The sequence below is a fragment of the Macaca nemestrina genome, chromosome 16 (assembly GCF_043159975.1).
Source record: "Macaca nemestrina isolate mMacNem1 chromosome 16, mMacNem.hap1, whole genome shotgun sequence".
Classification (NCBI taxonomy): Eukaryota; Metazoa; Chordata; class Mammalia; order Primates; family Cercopithecidae; genus Macaca; species Macaca nemestrina.
In genome coordinates, this window is record NC_092140.1 from 81,259,297 (window position 1) to 81,266,636 (window position 7,340).

Below are 7,340 nucleotides of genomic sequence, written 5' to 3' on the forward strand. Positions count from 1 at the left end.
CTCCTTTTTGGAATGGGAATATATACCCAATGCCTGTACCATCATTGTGTCTTGGGAGTAAATAACTTTTGATCTCACAGGCTCACAGGAGGAAGGAACTCATCTCCAGATGAGAATTGGGACTTGGGACTTTAGTCAGTAAAGTTATTGAGTTGAGACTCGACTCAGTAATAACAAAGTTATTACTGCAACAAGTTAAGACTTTAGAGAACTATTGTGAAGGCATGATTGTATTTTGAGATGTGAGAGGAACATGAGATTTGGGGAACCAGGAGCAGAATGGTATGGTTTGAATGTTTGTCCCTTACAATCTCATGTTGAAACACAACTCCCAATTGTGGAGGTGGAGCCTGGTGGGAAGTGAATGGATCATGGGGGCAGATCCCTCGTGAATGGTTTAGCACCATCCCCCTAGTGATAAGCGAGTTCTCACTCAGCTGGTTCATGTGAAATCCAGTTGTTTAAAAGTCTGGGATCTCTCCAACCTCACTCTCTTGCTCCTGCTCTTGCCATGTGATATGTCTGCTCCCACTTTGCTTTCCACCATGACTGTAAGCTTCCCAAGGCCCTCACCAGAAGCCAACCAAATGTTGGTGCCATGATCCTACAACTTGCAGAATGATGAACCAATTAAACCTTTTTTCTTTATAAATTTCCCAGTCTTGAGTATTTCTGTACAGCAATGCAAAAACAGCCTAATATACCTGTCAAATGCATTTGTAATCTGTACTTTTTCTACTTTTTCTATATTGTATAGTTAAGCTTTCTTTTTATAAATTCTGGGATTTCTATCTTAATTAAGAAAATTTTCCTCAAATCCTGGGTAGTATTTTCAGCTTTCCAAATTTCTTTTATAATTTTTATTGTTCTGTTTTTGTATTAACTTTTTTATCCATTTGAATTTCATTCTAGACTATGACATAAATGAGGAACTAATTTGATTTTTCCTCGAGATGGAGAACCAGTTGAGCCAACATCTTTAATTAAATAAATCAAACTCTTCCTACCGAGTGGAATCTATTTCTAATTCTCTACTTTGCTCCATATTCCTTTTAATCCTGCTTATATCAGGTTGGTTTTATTACAGTGACTTTAGAATATATTCTGAAATATGGTAATGGAAAGACTCTCTCACAATTGTTTTTAATATTTTTTAACAATCTCAGATAAAGTTACTCTTTCAAATAATCTTTAACATCACATTACTGAATTCAAACCAGCAAACAAACAAATGCAACACTGTTGGGGTTTCGATGGTTAATATTAGATGTCAATTTGTTTGGACTGAAGGATGTGTAGATGTCTGGTAAAGTACTGTTTTTGGGTGTGTCTATGAGGGTGTTGTCAGAGGAGGCTGATATTTGAGTCAGTGGATTGGGAAAGGAAGACCCATGCAATTGGCTGTCACCCCGGCTAGAACAAAAGCAGGCAGAAGAGGGTAGGATAAGCTGGCTTGCTGAGCCTTCGGGCTGCCTTCTTTCTCCCATGCTGGATGCTTCCTCCCACTCCTCCTGCCCTTGGACATTTAGAATTCAGGTTTTTTGGCCTTTGCATTCTGGGACTTGCACCAGTGGCATGGCAGGAGCTCTTGGGCCTTTGGTCACAGACTGAAGGCTGCACTTTTGGTTTCCCTGGTTTGAGGCTTTCAGACTTGGACTGAGTTACTACCAGCTTCTGTCTTCCCAGCTTACAGATGGCCTATTATGGGACTTTGCCTTGTAATCGTTTGAGCCAACTCTTTCCAATAAACTCATATATATATATATGTGTGTGTGTGTATATATATATATATATATATATACACACACACACACACATGTATATATACACATGTGTAGATATATATATTGCCTACCCTCTGGAGAATCCTAATGCAGAGCTCTAACTGAAATTGCTTTAAATTTATATTAATTGGGGGAAATAATATTTTTAGATATCACGTCTTCCCATCCATGAATATAGTATGATTTTTCATTTGTTCAAGTAATGGTTTATTTTCTTACAGGTGCTGTACATTCTGTTACGTTTTTTCATAGGTATGTTATAGTTTTTGCAATTACAGCTAATGAAATTTTTAACCTTTACTTCAGTATTGATGAAATAGTGAAAGACCTTGCTTTTCTATATTTAGCTGGTATCTGAACACTTTAGCAAATTCTGCATTAATTCTAGTAGATTTTACTAAAGACTCTTTAATTTTCTGAGAAAACCGTCACATGGTAAGCAAAAAAGGGTTTTATCTTTTTCTCGTTGCTTATATTGATTAAAAAAAAGCATTCTATGACAATGCAAATTCCACTCTAAAAACAATCAGCAATTGAGTTCAAATGAGAACAAGGTAACTTTTTATCTGGGGGCAGGGGTGGGAAACATGTGTAGGGGAGGTAGATGATGAATTTCTACAGTCCCATTATTTTCTTACACCAATCTCCCCAACAAACAGGAAACAAAGAATTGGGAAATTCCCAGATTTACTGCCAATGTCCTGAAGAGTCCAATCAACTGATATTTGAACTAGAGCAGGCATGTTCTATCAGTAGTCCCAGAGTTGATTTAGACAATACACCCCAACTCCAGAATTCCCAGCTAGCTGTACAACTGATATCATTTTATTAACTCACAAAAACACAACTCCACATTCTTTACAGTTGAATTTTAGAAAATTCATTTATGGCATTATGGTAGGGTTTTACTAGTTTTGTCTTCTTTTGCTTTGGTGTGTCTGGGGTGTGTGTGCGTGTGTGTGTGTGTGTGTGTGTGTTTCCAATTGATCTTATTTTATTCCCTAGAGCCTTCAAGAACATTGTTGAACAAGAATGGCAGAAGAAAGCATCTTGGAGTATCTCTTGCTTGATTTGAATTGAAATAGTGTCTGTATTTTATTACTTAGAATATTTGCTATCGGTTTTTGGTAACTGTTATGGGTTTTAGTATTTGGTTTTAAGTTGCTTCTTTCTGATTAAGTCAGGAGTGTGTTTGGTTGAATGTAATAGGAAACCTGATTGTAATTTAAACAAGAAATTTAGAAATTAACAACTATTAGTGTTGATGTATCAGCTCAGCAAAGACAGAAATACATTTGTGAGTAGGTTGGCCTATCCCTCATGCTTGTTGCCTCATGGCTGCAGAATGGCTGTACCAGCTCCAGGCATCACAGTCACATTCAAGGCAAAAAGGAGAGAGAAAGGGGTGGCACCAACTACTGATCTCTTTTTATCAGATTAGCAAAAGTTTTATTGGAAAAACCTCAGCACATTTCAGAGAGCATGAGTCACATGGCAAACTCTCACTTCAAGAAAGCAGTTACTGAACATACTTAACCTCAATAATTAAAGCAGTCAAGGAAAAGGAGCTTGGAAATGGGTTATGGTTAACCAATCATAGTATTTGCCAGACATTCTAAACCAATTATACTTCACCAAAATCTAGAATGGGCTGCTAATTCTATCAAAAGATGTTTCAACATTGATATGATAATTTTCTCTTCATTGATGTGATGAATTATGTTGATAGATTTTCTCTTTTTTTTTTATAATTTTTAAATTTTTTTTAGATGTGGGGTCTTTCTGTGTTGCTCAAACTCCTGGTCTCAAACTCCTGGCCTCAAGTGATCCTCCTGCCTCAACCTCCCAAAGTACTGGGATTACAAGTATGAGCCACCATGCCCAGGAATAAAATATAATTCCTTATATTTTATTATGCTTGCACACTTTGACTAAACCCTAGTTGGTCATAGTTATTAGTTGTTTGTAATTGCTGGATTACATTTATTAATAATTTTTTTAGAATTTTTGCATACATAATAAGTAAAATTAGTCTATAGTTTTCTCTATACTATATCGTTATCAATTTTTAATGTTAAAATCATACTGAGTTCACAAAATAAAGTGAGAATACCTCCCTCTTTTCCTTTGATCTGGTATCATTTATATAATATTGGAATTATCTGGTCTCTAAGAATTAGACAGAATTCAACAGTAAATTCATCTGGTCCTTATACCTTTTTCAACTTCTTTCATGGTAATTAATTGCTCTAGTCAAGTTTTCAACTTTTTTAGTCAATTTTAGTAACTTAAATTATGATTTCTTATAGGCCAGTAGTTGTGCCTTCACATTTGTTTCATAATCTAAGATATATTCTCAGTCTCTCTCTCTCTCTCTCTCTCTCTTGCTCTCGTTCTCCCTCTTTGTCTCACCACCAACATTAATCAGACTTGCTTGCAAGGAAATTATTCTTATTTTTATTGACTTTTTAAAGAAATCTTCTCATTTAACTTCCACATTTGGAGAGAGTTCCGTTTTATTAATTTCAGCTCTCTGTATTTTAAATTGCTTTGTTATGGTTTTTCTAATTTCTTAAGATGAAACTAAAATCCTTGTTTTTTCTGTCTTCTTTAATAACAAAGGTACAATGTGTTTTAGTTTTGTCTTCTAGATCATTTGTAATTTCAACTCCCTCTTCAATTCAAAAGTTATCTAGAAAAGTCTTGATTTTCTCTTTTTCTGTTTTTTTTTAAGCAAAAACAAGTTTATTAGGAATACAAAGGAATAAAAGAATGGCTACTCCATAGGCATGGGCAAGGACTTCATGACTAAAACACCAAAAGCAATGGCAACAAAAGCGAAAATTGATAAATGGGATCTAATTAAACTAAGGAACTTCTGCACAGCAAAAGAAACTACCATCAGAGTGAACAGGCAACCTACAGAATGGGAGAAAATTTTTACAATCTACCCATCCGACAAAGGGCTAATACTATCCAGAATCTACAAAGAACTTAAACAAATTTACAAGAAAAAATCTAACAACCCCATCAAAAAGTGGGCAAAGGATAGGAACAGACACTTCTCAAAAGAAGACATTTATGCAGCCAACAGACACATGAAAAAATGCTCATCATCACTGGCCATCAGAGAAATGCAAATCAAAACCACAATAAGATGCCATCTCACACCAGTTAGAATGGCGATCATTAAAAAGTCAGGAAACAACAGGTGCTGGAGAGGATGTGGAGAAATAGGAATACTTTTACACCGTTGGTGGGACTGTAAACTAGTTCAACCATTGTGGAAGACAGTGTGGCGATTCCTCAAGGATCTAGAACTAGAAATACCATTTGACCCAGCCATCCCATTACTGGGCATATACCCAAAGGATTATAAGTCATGCTGCTATAAAGACACATGTACACATGTTTATTGCAGCACTATTCACAATAGCAAAGACTTAGAACCAACCCAAATGTCCATCAATGAGAGACTGTATTAAGAAAATGTGGCACATATATACCATGGAATACTATGAAGCCATAAAAAAGGATGGGTTCATGTCCTCTGTAGGGACATGGATGAAGCTGGAAACCATCATTCTGCGCAAACTATTCCAAAGACAGAAAACCAAACACTGCATGTTCTCACTCACAGGTGGGAATTGAACAATGAGAACACTTGGACACAAGGTGAGGAACATCACACACTGGGGCCTGTCATGGTGGGGGGAGGTGGGAGGGATAGCATTAGGAGATATAACTAATGTAAATGATGAGTTAACAGGTGCAGTACACCAACATGGCACATGTATACATATGTAACAAACCTGCATGTTGTGCACATGTACCCTAGAACTTAAAGTGTAATTTAAAAAAAAGAAAGAATGGCTACTCCACAGACAGAGCAACACCAAGGGTTGCTGGTTGCCATTTTTATGTTTATTTCTTGATTATATGCTAAAAAGGAGTGGATTATTCATGCCTCTCCTTTTTAGACCCTATAGGTTAACTTCCTGACATTGCCATGGCATTTGTAAACTGTCACAGTGCTGGTGGGAGTGTAGCTGTGAGGATGACCAGAGGTCACTCTTGTTGCCATCTTGGTTTTGGTTGGTTTTGGCCATCTTCTTTACTGCAATCTGTTTTATCAGCAAGGTCTTTGTGACCTGTTTATTGTACTGACCTCCTATCTCACCCTGTGATTTAGAATGCCTTAACCATCTGGGAATATAGCCCAGTAGGTATCAGCCTTATCTTACCCAGCTCCTATTCAAGATGGAGTTGCTCTTGTTCAAACGTCTCTGACATTTCCCCCCTCCCTTAATCCTAAGGGTTGCAGAGGTTTAAGATCCATCTTCTGTAATTTCTTCAGGCTAAATAGGGATAATGATATTTCTGCCTAACTGTGAGGGTCTCTTGTATTTGGTGTAGAGAGGAGCTCAGTCAGAAAGCATCAGTATGGTAAGGGCCATTCATAACTCTTGAGTTCTAACAAAAGGTGATACCTGGAAGATTAATACATGTTCAATTTAAGAAAATACTCAGTAAGCTTATCCTGCCTTCCTACACAAAGAGCACAACAGCAATTTATTCCACAACAGTAAAACACAATAAATAAAATTATTCCAAGTAAACTAAATAAGAAGGCTTTCTATGAACTGGGCAACTGTTGGAACCAAGCTGATATGGGGTCACTAGCTGATTCCAATGTACCCAAAATTAGAATATTGATCCAGATTTTTACATTACCCGATCCCTCTTGTTTCTTCTGAGCAGCAGTCAAGAGATCACTGGTTGGTTCACAGGAATAAGTAGGGTTAGCCTAAATTGCAGAAACAAATTTAAAAACAACTTATGAGACTAGAATTTAATAACAAGCATACCATAGTTCTTGAAACATATTTCTCTCTTGTTTCCCATTTTTACTAAAGACAAATCATAAGACTGATTTGCATTATTATGCTTGGCCTGATTATTTGTAAAAAGTGCAGCAAGAATAATTATTTTTCATATAGGTTCTTTTTAAATTGGCTTTGATGGAACTCTGTCCCATAGAAGAAATCTCAGATAAGACCTTTATTTTAAGCCAAGCCCTGCCATGGGTTTGTACCCTCAAATACCTATGAGTTGAGTAAATTCCTCTCCTCTTGGGGTCCCAAGATAACTTGGGGCTCCTGAGTCTGTGAGAAAGTGACATTCTTTACTTATCACAGGTCAGAAACCCTGTACAGGGACTGCGTAGGTAAAGTATGAGGCCAGTTCCCCAAGGGGCTTTTATTGCCTTTAAAAGTCAAGTTTGATTCCTTAAAGGAAAGCATGTCATTCCAGTCAAAGTCTTGGTAAAATAACCAGTTTGTCCAATTGTGTCCTGTTACAAAAGAAAACAGACTCTTATTGCACTTATGCAAATAACTATGTTGCCATATGTTAAGAATACTCACAAATGGTTTTCAAATTTTGGAAAACTCAGGCAGAGAGAAACAAATATGGTCCAAATTTTTTTCATGGGAATATACTTTACTCAATTGTTAAAAGCTGTAAATAGCTCAAAAGAAAAGTTTTCTTGACTCA